Below are 13,006 nucleotides of genomic sequence, written 5' to 3'. Positions count from 1 at the left end.
TTTATAGGTGCTACTTGGTGGCAGGGGGAAAGGGGTAAGATCCAAGAGCTTTTCTGGTCAAATAAATTTGAAAAAGCTTTGCTTAAACAGCCTTAGACTAATTCTTTACTTCAGTTAGCACAACCTTTAGTACACAAAGTGTAGTTTTAAGAAGAAGCAGTATATCCAGTGGCTGCTCTAGCCAAAGAGTTGGTTAGTATCTGAACCCTTACCTGAGTGCCAATGGGCCAGTTATGCCTGTGTTCTCATTTTTAAAATGGAGAGTATTAGCTTGATTTTCTTACATGAAATTGCCAACATTTGACCTACAAAGAACTAGCAGTCAGTTTCATTTTGCTCAGTCCAATGGTATTAGCATCATATGTCTTTATATAACTATGCATATGGTGCCAGGGGTGAAGAACCCACCTGCCAATGCAGGAGATAGAAGAGACACAGATTCAATCCTAGGGTTGGGAAGATCCCCTGGTGGAGGTCCTGGCAACCCACACCAATATTCTTGCCTGGAGAATCCCATGGACAGAGGAGCCTGATGGGCTACATACAGTCCACAGGGTTACACAGAGTTGGACATGACTGAAGTGACTTAGCATGCACGCATGCATACCTTATAGCAGTTGGGAGAACTAAATAAGATGATGTGTAAAAATAAATAAATAGAACCCTCAGTTAGAGTCAGGAGGTCAGAAGAGGGGCTGTCACATCCTAGGATCATGGTCAAGCCTTCTCACAGGAGAGCAACAGGAAGAAGAAGGATGTCCTCTTCTTGCCTGGCAAGAGTTCGGCCAACAAGACTGTCATAACTCAGCCAGTGAAAAGCCACTATACTTTGAACTTTAACTTGCTCCAGTGGCTCTGTTCACTATAGCCATTCCAATTTCCTTTCCCCCTCTGTAAAGAGTTTTCTTCTTGTTCTGTGGAGACTTGCATACAGCTTTCTATGGTTGCAGAATTGTTGATCCCAAATAAACCTATTTTTCCTGGACAAATAACTGGTCATCTGTTTGTTTTAAATCAACGTGGGTAAAGCTTCTTGCACTCCCAGGAGCAAGCATTCCTGAAGGGTGGATTGACTGTGTGGGCTCTGTGACTGGACTCATGTGACCCCAGAGGCCTTGTCTCTACCACTAACTTCCATGTTGATCAGTCGCTCAGTTGTGTCCGACTCTTTGCGACCCCATGGACTGCAGCATGCCAGGCTTCCCTGTTCTTCACCATCTCCTGGAGTTTGCTCAAACTCATGTCCATTAAATTGGTGATGCCATGCAACCATCTCATCCTCTGTTACCCTCTTCTGCTCTCAATCTTTCCCAGCATCAGGGTCTTTTCCAGTGAGTCAGTTCTTTGCATCAGGTGACCAAAGTATTGGGACTTCAGCTTCAGCATCCGTCCTTCCACTGAATATTCAGGGTTGATTTCCTTCAGGATTGACTGGTTTAATCTTGCTGTCCAAGGGATCCTCAAGAATCTTCTCCAGCACCACAGTTTGAAAGCATCAATTCTTCGGCACTCAGCCTTCTTTATAGTCCAACTCTCACACCGGTACATGACTACTGGAAAAACCATAGCTTTGACTATCTGGACTTTTGTTGGCAAAGTGATGTCTCTGCTTTTTAATATGCTGTCTCGCAGCAGCTGTCTACCAGCAGCTTGAGGCCTGATGAAATTCCAGGCAAAGGCCATTAGAGAGCAGAGGTCAGCAAGTTTTTGTCTGTAAAGGGCTAGATAGCAGATATTTTAGGCTTTGTGGGCCATGTGGTCTCTGTATTGGGACAGCAGCCTTAGACCATATATAAAGGAATGGGTGTGGCTGTGCACCAATAAAACTTCATTTACAAAAAATTAGGCAATGGCCTGGATTTGGCTCCAGGACTGTACTTTTCTGATCATTACTTTAGACTAAGGAAAGCAGTGAGTTGTAAAGGCAAGAAGACTGAATTGGGTATTTGGAGACCTGATCTGCCACTGCCTGTGTCTAGTTGACCTTGTTGAGCCTTCACTGGTTTATCAAGTATTTTCTGCCCTAATAAGTCATAAACTGAAGCATGGAAGGAGATGCTATAAAAGTGAAAGTGTTAGTTGCTCAATCGTGTCCAACTCTTTGCAACCCCATGGACGGTAGCCCACCAGGGTCCTCTGTCCATGGAATTCTCCAGGCAAGAATACTGAAGTAGGTTGCCATTTCCTTTTCCAGGGGATCTTCCCAACCCAGGAATCGAACCCACATCTCTTATGTCTCCTGCATTGTCAGGTGAGTTCTTTACCACTAGCACCACCTGGGAAGCCCAGTCTAATTCCTACGCAAACATGTATTAGTTTTCTAGGGCTATTATCTATGCATTTATTTGTTCAAATAGTCCTTTTTTGTATCCTCTATGAATCAATACTCTGCAGATTTCATGGTGAATAAAACAGATATTGTCCATGTCCTTATGGAACACACATTCTCCGGGGGTATTTATTTCTGGAGTATCGTTATATGATTTAAGTGGAAAATGGTGCAGTAAGTATGACTGGTTCCTCTATTTTTTACAAAAAACCTTTTGTCCTGAGTCTAAGAGAGTGAGCTAAATGAGAAGGTGAGTTCTTCAAATATAACCTAGTCCAGAGGAGAAGAGATTGACTTTTCCCAAGAGGCTCACTAAATAGGACTAAGGATGAAGTCAGGCTTAGTTGGTATTTGAGCTTTAGCTCCAGTTCTGTGTATAAGAATACTAGATTCTGTTTATACAGCAGACTCCGCTTTCAGCCACAGATGTTTCCGGCACCTGGTTAATTTATCCAGGAAGGGCCAATGCTCATTAAGACTCCCAAGTCCCAGAGCTACATTTTATGAGTGGGGAAACTGAGGTACCGAAACTGGTTATGGGATTGGCTCACCTCACTGGTCGTAGGATCCTGGCCAACACAACTGGCGAATCCTAGGAATGGGACCAAGGTCTCCTTCCCTGGGACGACCTGACTCTCCACTGCGGCTGAGACGTCTCATACTCCCGACTCCAATTAGGCTTAAGAAGCATTAGAAGGACCTGAGACCCTGCTGGGAGAGAAACCCGTTCTGACAAAGGAGAGACTTGAATCAGGAAACCAGATGTGGCTTCAGGGCGAAAGAAGTCTGGCAGCCTCAGAGCTCTGAGTCGGAAGGCTGCAGTCTGTCAAAGACGAGCGGGACAATGTGGGAACAGGGTCTCTTTTCTTTCTTTCGTGAGCTGGTTTCTTCCAATTCTTGAGTGGCTCATATTGAGGTTGTCTCTCAGGGGCGAAATAAGCCTGGAACCAAATGGATCCCCACTAGTGTGTGTGGGTGCTAAGTCACTTCAGTCGTGTCCAGCTCTTTGCACCCTCATGGACTGTAGCCTGCCAGGCTCCTCTGTCCATGGGATTTTCCAGGCAAGAAGACTGGAGTAGGTTGCCATTTCCTACTCCAAGGGATCTTCCCAACCCAGGGATGGAACCTGCATCTTTTGTCTGCTGCACTGGCAGGCAGGTTCTTTACCACTAATGTCACCTGGGAATTCCCGTCTGGAGGGCTGTGATATCACTTGTCACTGGCAGTTTTACTAAGGAGTGGAAACCAACTGGGTGGGCACAGCCGGATTTCCAGGAGTATCCACAGTGGGGTTTGAGAAGTGGGAGTGTTAGATTTTGTTTGAATACACTTTTTAATATTACGGTTTAGTTTTGTATTGGGGGAAATTAAAAAATTAAAGCAAAAGGGAATCTGTTGGTTTTGTAACTTGCCCATCTTGATATCTGCTGAAAGGGAAACTCAACCAAATTTTCTTGGTCACTTGTGGTAATTAGTCAGTCTAAAAGTTGTCGGGAGATAGAGAGATTTTCATGTTTATTAGTTTAAAAAGAAAAGGAAGGATGAAATAAAAATAGACTCTTTCCTAGTTGCCTGGCTAAAACAATAAGCTCAGAGTAAGGGGATTCTGAGCACAGTCACAGAGATAATGTGAAAACTAAAGATAATAAAATGCCTCACCTTAGAAAGGGCTGATGCCAGCTTTCATCAGGGACAAGAAAAGTTAGCAAGTGGGCTTTGTACTGTGGGAAAGACAACTGAGTTGGTTTTCCTGGAACTGGTAAGAACTGGAGTGTCTGTGTAAGAGCATGTCTGTTGCTATGACCTTGGGTCCCTGAAGCCTGACTCCATCAAGTAAGTCATAGGTGTTCCTGGTTGATGCGAGGTCCAAGATAAGTAGGAACTCAGATGCAGAAGTCAGACTCAGCACCTGACACTGCTCAAAAGGTCTATCAACTCCTTTGAAAGCTAGGAGGAGGCGTGGGATGTCAGGAATAGAACTTGTATTTACATACAATAATTTTAAGCCAAAAAATAGTTTTTGACTTTTTTTTTTAAACCATATCCTGATTTACTAAGGCTCAGTTTTCTCATCTGTAAAATGGGAGTAAGAGTAACGTTGTACCACTATTGTGAGAATTCAATAAATCTATGCTTATAAATTGTGTGGTCAATGCCTAACACACACAAAGTGCTCAGTAAAATGTAGTTATGTTGGTGCTGATGCAGTGTTGAGAACAGCTTTTTTCTCTAGCCATTGACATGGTCATTCTCAAAGGCTCTGAGGAGAATGTGATGATTGGAGCTTGCATGGCTCGTAACGAATGCCTCTGAGGAATAATAGGGTACTAGTATCAATTCTTTAGGGTGTATTCCTGGTGTCATTTTCCCAGAGAATGAGTTCAATCCACGCTGATTCATCCACATTCTTTTGGCTGATCTTCCCCTGGTGTGAGAGCGTATGTTCATTTTACATATATTAATTGAGCGCCTGTTGTACACCAGATCTTGTTCCAGGTCTTGGGGAAAAAGCAGAAATTACTGCCGGTGTCAATGCAAGTCCTCCAGTTCCTTAGGAAGAGAGAGGAAAGAGAAGGGGAGAAAAAGAGAGAAAAAGAGTGGGGAGAGCTTTCCGATGAGCTTATGAAGGAGAGAGGGAAGGAAAGAGTCTGGGTAGCAAGAGTCTCGGACTGCGGCCCGTTTCTGAGAAAGTTTCGGCCAGGTGAACAGGGAACCCTTGAAGTCTCCTGTCAGAGGAGTCCCACACCTGGCAGGAATGGCCTGCATTCTGAGCTGACCATGGTCGGTGGCTGGAAACAGCCCACGGGAGGTCTTGTCCTAATGCCATGGTGGATGCAGATGAGCGTGGCTGCTGGGGCCTGCGGTCACTCACCTTTCCTGCAGCAGGAGACCTGAGGGGTTGCCACTGCCTTCCTGGGGTTGACAGTCTGGAGGGGGAGTTAACATAGTCACAAAAGCAATCGGTGACTTGCAGTTGTGATGAGAGCCATGGAGGAAAAGTATAGTAGGCCACAGGGTGACATTACAAGAGCCTGTTGTGAAAGTCAGAAAGACTTACTGGAGGAAGGGATTTCCTGGGGCTCAGGTTGGAAAGATAAGCAGTAGTTGCCAGGGAAAGAAGGGCTAGAAGAATATTTGAGAGAGAGAGTGAGAGCCTGGCTATGGACCTTCCAGAGAGAGAGAGAAGGAAAGGGGTAGTAGAAATGTCTGACAAAGTCATAGAAATTCTAGGGGTTTAAAAAAGAATTACTGCTGTTCATTTCTCATGTTCTGTCCTTTGGGAATGAATGTTTCTATCCTTTTTTCCAGGAAAAGACCCCCACTCCTACCCCAAGCATACATTCTATGGAGACCCAACTGAAACCTTGTATTGAATTGGCTAAAAAATTCAAGTTTTCCATAGATAGTATAGAAAAACCTGAATGAACATTTGGCCAACCCAATATGAAGTGAAGTGAAAGTTACTCAGTCGTGTCTGACTTTTTGCAACCCCATGGAGTGTATTGCATGGAATTCCATGGAATTCTTCAGGCCAGAATACTGGAGTGGGTAGCCTTTCCCTTCTCCAGGGGATCTTCCCAACCCAGGGATCAAACCCAAGTCTCCCGCATGGCAGGTGGATTCTTTACCAGCTAAGCCACAGGTGAAACCCAACCCAATATATAAAGTATCAAAGAAGTCTGGGTCTATCTGCTCCTTGTGGGGGCATTGGGACTTGCAGGTCTTATTGATGAGATTTTATCAAGTCCTTGGTATCAAGGGCCTCTCAGTATTGGGAGAGGTCCCAGTCACCTCTCCTGTATTAAAACTTATGAAATACCAAAATAGGTTATGAAGTTAGTCCTGTGAGTGTATCTCAGGGACACTCGATGACACTCTAATATTTGGAAACTGACACAGGAGTCCCACTATTGGACCAGTGATGTCTTATCCACCCAAGCCTGCTGCCTCCCAGCCACGGGCCCTGCTGAATCCTTGGTATGCAAGTGACCCTGTGTAGACAGTGGAGGATTCCTCTTGTGCTCTGACAAACAGATTTGTGCAGATCAGTGTTGAGTATGAGAGGGACCAGGAGATTTTCCAAATTTCCTTTGAACCTCTTCCTGAAATCCATGGCTTTTCTTAAACTCTACAAAGCTTAGCTGATTTCTAAAATAGGCCAGTGTCCTTAAAACCTGTTTCCCTTCACCTATTCACCCCAGCCTGACGCTCTGACCTTGATAATTAAGGGCATCTGTCATTAGAGCTTTTCGGATGATTCCTGGCCTCTGGGGACAGGAGGCCCCACTTTGAGCTCCGACACTGTCTGTTTCCATTTAGTTCCCGTGCCCCTGTTGGAGGCTGTTGTCTTGTCCTCTTCTGACTCAAATATATTAGCAATGAGTAGCAATCTGAGCAGCTTTCTCTTGGAGGAAAATAACGTTTCTAATATTACAAGAAATCAGTTCTGCCTGATGAAGTGTTCAATTCCGTTGTCTGCCCGTCCACGCACCTGAAGAATGAGTCTTACTTAATTAGAATGTGTTTTGGGCTGGTTAGCATCTAGTGTTTTATCTGCTCTTTCTCCCAAGGAGGACTCCCTCCCACGCACTCCCTGTGGCTCATCTCCAAGTCGGTACATCTCATTGTGCATCTGCTGTTGCTTTCCCGGGCCTGAGTAGCTGCTGACAGTGATTGGCAGAGAAGTGTTTCCAAGAATATTCAAAAACAAACAAACAAACAAAAAGAGTAAGGAAGAAAGAGTTGAGGGAAGAGCGGGAGAAAAGCTGGAGAACTTTTGCTGAAGGATGACAGAGAACAACTAGGCCTCTGCTTGCTTCATATGATTGATTGTACAGATCAAGATGTTGGCCCTTGAGTTACGGCGACCAGCTGGTATGTGCTGTATCACCCATATGACACCCTTACTTGGAATCGATAAATCCTGTATTCAAAGTGCTAACTGGGGAGTTTCTGACTTGCATGTCTCAACCCCTACTGTTCTTGGCTTCTAAGCACAAGAATTTGGGGTTTGCAAAGCGAAGAAGGGTGTATATGGGGACACTAGTTTCCACAGCATGCCCTACTGTGTCAGCTGTGGTTCAGGCAAAATTTAGGAGTCAGACACAATTTATGAGTCAGATGCCTAGTCCAGAGCCAGTGGGAGGGCCAGCTCTCACCTTCTGAACAATATGTTGTCTCTTTTCTCCTTCTCGCTGTCATTCCTTTTGGAAGAGAAATCTTAGGTAGTGTCTATGCAGTGTTAGAGAAACCATGTGGAACATGTAAGCCCCAGAGAATAATTCTCCAGGTGCTGGAGTAGATGCCTTTTGTAACATGATCTTTCTAAAATGGAGCCCTGAAAATGGCCCTCCCTTTCCTGCAAATGATTCTGTGTTGGCTCCCACTGCTCCCTGGATATGCCTCACCTTAAGCTCTGACACTGCCCCCTGCAATTTGATGGTCAAGGGGTGAACCGGTCCCCACATGCCCTCTAACATCCTCTGAGCTGCTTCCTTCTATGCCATAAGAGATGTGAAGCAGGGTCCCACCAGGGAGATAGGAAACCTTGTGCATTCTTAAACTGAGGGGACTCAATGCAGGGAACTGATCAGACAGATAAAGAAGAGCTGAGAAGTCAACACCGATGATGTGGCCACCCAGAGGTTAGCAGAGAGTCATAGGTGTAGGGACAAAGGCCACAGACGGGACCTCAGTCACCTGGCAGAAGCAGGGGCCATGTGGGCCTGTCCAGTTGGAACCACTGATGAAACAAAGGTGCCTGGGTCAGGGAAGAAGGGAGAGAAATACCCTGGCTTTTTCTTTCTCTTTCCCTCCTGTCTTAGTCAGCTCAGGCTGCCAAAATGGAAATGCCACAGCCTGGGTGGCTTAAACCACAGGCATTTATTTTCATGGTCCTGGAGGCCAGAAGTCCAAGATCAAGGTGCTGTCAAGATTAGTTCCTAGTGAGGCCTCTCTTTCTCGCTTGCCAACTGCTGCCTTCTTGCAGTGTCTTCACATGGTCTTTCCTCTGTGTGCAGAGAGAGGGTTCACACTCTGCTGTCTCTTCCTTTCTTAAAAAGACAGCAGTCCTATCAAATTAGGGCCCCTACCCTTTTGATCTCATTTCACCGTAATTACCTCCTGAAAAGCCCCACCTCTAAATACAGCCATTCTGGGAGTAAGGGCTTTAATGTAAGAATTTTGAGGGGGCATAATTTAATCCGTTACACTTCCTATCTCCTACCAGCACCTCCACGGGTCAAATCAATGGCTGATGGGGAACCTGGGAAATGTAGCTCCCTGGGGCCAGGGGCTGTGTGACAAAGAACAGAGCATCATGTCAGTGTGTATGGGGTGTGTGTACCTGAGTAGTGGGTTATGCTCAAAACTGGGGATCCATTTGAAGGGAAATGGAAGAGTGGATTATTAGTTGGGGAACCATCAGTGTCCAGCTTCCCAGGTGGTGCTAGTTGTAAAGAATCTGCCTGCCAGTGCAGGAGATGCAAGAGACGTAGGTTCTATCCCTGGGTCAGGAAGATCTCCTGGAGTAGGAAATGGTAACCCACTCCAGTATTCTTGCCTGGAGAATTCCATGGACAGAGGAATCTGATGGGCTACTGTCCATGGGGTGGCAAAGAGTCAGACATGACTGAGCGACTGAGCACAACAGTGTCCGCTTCAGAATGATGTTTCTGGAGTTAACCGAGCGTCTTGCCTTGTTCATGTTTTCTTTAACCCCTGGTTTCTCTTTACTACCCTTTTGTCTGGCTGACTTCTCATTATCAATGTTATCTCTTCTGTAGGTTACTCTCTTTCATTTATTTGACATATTGAGTACCAGGCACTGCTCTAGGCTCTGGTGACATCAGGGTCAACAAGGTTCCTGCCTTCATGCAGCTTATATTTTAGTGGTGATGGTGGGGATGCGGGGGGGGGGCGCAATAAATAATAAATGAGTAAAGACATAGTATTTCAGATGGGGATAAATAAAGGGGAAAAATCAATTAGGGTAAAGAAGACAGGGAGTGCCATAGGTACAGGTAGTATGTCTATTTGATGCTAGATTGGCCAAGAAACCCTCAAAAGTAAGTAGTGTCTAAGCAGAGAATTTAAGAACAGGAGTCCTGAGAGTTGCAAAAGACTGAATAATGGCCTCACAATGGTGTCCACAGCCCGTTCCTCAGAGCCTGGGACTGTGCTGCCTTAGCTGGTGGGACAGACTCTGCAAACGCGGTTAAAGATTTGAGATGGGAAGGTTATCTTGAGGCTGTTATTTTTGTTTTGTTTTGTTTTTTCAGTGGATTCAAGATCATCACAAGGATTTTTATAAAGGGAAGCAAAAAGGTCAGAGTCAGCTGTAGGAGATATGATGACCAAAGTAAGATCCTGGAAAGATGTGCAGAGGGGCAAGGAATGCAGATAAAGGTAAGGAGGCAGGTTTTATCCCTATTCTTTCTGAAGCTTCCAGAAGGAATGCAGCCTTGATGGTTCCTTGATTTTATTTATTTTCTTAAAAAACTTTAAAACTTTTTTTACTTTTTCGGCTGTGTTGGGTCTTTGTTGTGGTTTGTGGGCTTCTTGTTGCAGTGGGTTCTCTCACTGTGGAGCACAGACTCTAGAGTGGGCTCAGTAGTTGTGGCACACGAGCTTAATTGCCCCACGGCACGTGGGATCTTCCCAGGCTGGGGATGGAATCTGTGTTCCCTGCATTGACAGGCAGATTCTTAACCACTGGACCAGTAACGGTGACGGTAATAGAATGTGTTTATGTTGTGTTAAGCTGCTAAGTCTATAGAAATTTGTTACAGCAGCAACAGGAAGCTCATACACTAGTCACTAGGGGAAAAGTATTCCCAGCAGAGGAACAGAAGGTACAAATACTCTGTCCTAGGGAGGTACCTGGTGCTTTGTTCCAGCTGTTGATTATTTCCACAGTTAAAAAATTCATTTACATTAAATCCTTTTTTGAGCACTTGTCACAAGACAAGCACTTTTCCTCATTTCCCCACTCCCTACTCTTGCTGGTCTTACCTCACTGTTAAAATTGCTTGTTTCAGTTCCTCCTCCTTGGATCATAAACTCCTTGAGTGCAGGGGCTTTGAGTTTTTCATTGCTTTGTCCCCAGGGCTGACAAAGAGTAAATACTTTAAAAACTGCATTTTAAAAGTTGAAGCCTCTTCAGGAAACTTCCCTTCATGTAGTACAACTACATGATGGCCGGTAGAGTAATATATTAATAATTCTTGGATATTATCTATCCATTGTGGTCTGAAAATTTGCAGATTAGGCAAAGAATGGTATAATAGGGGATTTCCCTGATGGTCCAGTGGTTAAAAGTCCACCCGCCAATGCAGAGGACACAGGTTCGATCCCCAGTCTGAAAGATTTCATATGATGCAAGGCAGCTAAGCTCGTGCACCTAGAGCCCATGCTCCACAACAAGAGAAGCCACCACAATGAGAAGCTTGTGCACAGCAACTATAGTAGCCCCTGCTCGCCACAACTGGAGGAAGCCTGTGCACAGCCACAAAGACCCAGCACAGCCAAAAATAGGTAAATAAATAAATGGCATGATGGGGGCACAGAATGACTATTCTCAAGACCTCTCAGCTGGGCTCTGACATATTTGATCAGGTTCCCTCTTCATCCATGGGAGACTAGGCCTATTCTTTGTGTAAGGGGTGTTAGTGGGGCTCATTCATTAATGGGGATGGGGTGGAGGGGACTGCTGTGTCTGGTGAGGAGAGACTTAGCCCCTCAAGGTCATCACCTCATTAAAGACTTTGCTGCTTACTTCCTGTGTAATCCTTTCTGAGCCCAGCTGCCATGGTAACTGGGGAAGTTAGCAACCTACAAGTTACCTCCTGTAGGTCTGAGGATACACTCTCCCCACCGTGCATCTCCCTGGGGTGGTCTTTGGCTCTTGTCTGCCTCCCAGCTCAAGCACAAACCTCACCAGCTGGGGAGAGGCACTTTCATCAGAACCCTTGGAAGCTGTTCAGGGGGTTGTACGATGATTTTCAGCTGTCTGCTCACTAGTACCTTCATTATTTTACACTCTAAATACTTGAATCCGCCATTGGGTTACCCTCAGCTCCCTGCAATTAACCACTGGCTTTGAAAATCCAGCTGTGCTCAGCATTTCAGTGATGATTACAGATGCAGGGAAGGAGGTTGAGGCTCTTGAATAAGGCAATTGTTACTGGAGGAGGGAGGGAAGATTTCAGAAGGAAGATGAGTGTCTAGGTGTGGGTACAGGAGATGGCAGGGTGCTGGAGAGAGGGAAGGGGAAAAAGGAGAGAAAGTCTAGATGTATAGGGGAAGACAGGATGGTCTGAACACTGGTCATTAGAACAGGATGAGGGCAGGAAAGGGAGAAAAGGCTTGCAGGTAGTGGGGAAATGCGATGAGGACTTGGAGAAGGTGTGCTGGGTGCATATGTACACATCTGTTTGTGTGTCAGGATGGTGATAGCTGGAGGGATGTTTATGGATTACCAGAAAGAGAGTGAGATAACGTTTGTTATCTCTTTTAGATTTCACTCCAAATGTGTATGTGGTAGGCATTCTTCTCAATTTTTTTTTGTCCATGCCTTACAGCATGTGGGATCTTAGTTCCCCAATCTGGGATGGAACGCGTGCTCCCAGCAGTAGAAACATGAAATCTTTTTTTTTTTTTATTAGAGTATAATTGCTATACAATATTATGTTAGTTTCTACTGTACAACAATGGGGATCAACTATATGTATACATATATCTCCTCCCTCTTTCCTGATTGCTCAGTTGTTAAAGAATCTGCCTGCAATACAGGAGACCTGGGTTCGATCCCTGGGTAGGAAAGATCCCCTGGAGAAGGAAATGGCAACTCACTCCGGTATTCTTGCCTGGGAAATCCCATAGGCAGAAGAGCCTGGTGGGTTATAGTCCATGGGGTCGCAAGAGTCGGACACAACCGAGCGGCTAAGCCAAACCAAACATATCCCCTCCCTCTTGAGTTTTCCTCCCACCCCCCATCCCACTCCTCTAGGTTGTCACAGAGTACTGAGCTGAGCTCCCTGTCCTATGCAGCGGCTTCCCACTAGCTATCTATGTACAATGAAATATTACTCAGCCATACAAAGGAATGGAATGGGGTCATTTGTAGTAATGTGGATGAACCTAGAGTCTGCAATACAGAGCTAAGTAAGGCAGAAAGAGAAAAATATTGTATATTAATGCATATATATGGAATCTAGAAAAATGATACTGATGAACCTATTTGTAGAGCAGGAATGGAGATGCAGATGTAAAGACTAGACTTGTGGATAAAGTGGGGGAAGGAGAAGGTGGGATGAATTGAGAAGAAGCACGGAGTCTTAACCACTGGACCTCCAGGGAAGTCCTCATTATTCTGTTTTGCATACTAAGTCGCTTCAGTCATGTCCAACTCTTTGCAACTCCATGGACTGTAGCCTGCTAGGCTCCTCTGTCCAGGGGATTCTCCAAGTAAGAATGCTGGAGTGGGTTGCCATATCCTCCAGGGAGTTTTCCTGACCCAGGGATCGAACCCATGTCTCTTACATCTCCTGCATTGGCAGTCAGGTTCTTTACCACTAGCGCCACCTGGGAAGGAAATGAATGCTCAGAAAAGTTAAGCAAATCACCAAGATACATGGCAAGGTTGTAAATGACAAGGTCAGAATTCAGTGGAATCCG

General features: G+C 45.3%; 1 long non-coding RNA gene across 2 annotated transcripts in view; it reads left to right on the top strand.

Annotated features, from left to right (window-relative positions):
• The first annotated feature begins 2,194 nt into the window (after positions 1–2,194).
• Positions 2,195–13,006, top strand: part of LOC145511652 (uncharacterized) — a 450,792-nt gene continuing 439,980 nt past the window's right edge. Inside the window, exons 1-2 of one of the 2 annotated variants that reach the window (XR_014058030.1) lie at positions 2,195–2,251; positions 9,610–9,736. This is a non-coding gene — a long non-coding RNA (uncharacterized LOC145511652). Of the gene's footprint in view, positions 2,252–9,609; positions 9,737–13,006 lie in introns of those variants that run through there. The other variant, XR_014058028.1, reaches the window with a different exon arrangement.

This window comes from Giraffa tippelskirchi, chromosome 6 (assembly GCF_054371585.1).
Source record: "Giraffa tippelskirchi isolate mGirTip1 chromosome 6, T2T-mGirTip1v1.2.pri, whole genome shotgun sequence".
Lineage (NCBI taxonomy): Eukaryota > Metazoa > Chordata > Mammalia > Artiodactyla > Giraffidae > Giraffa > Giraffa tippelskirchi.
The sequence above is the reverse complement of the archived record's forward strand: the minus strand, read 5'-3'. Positions and strand labels throughout refer to the sequence as shown.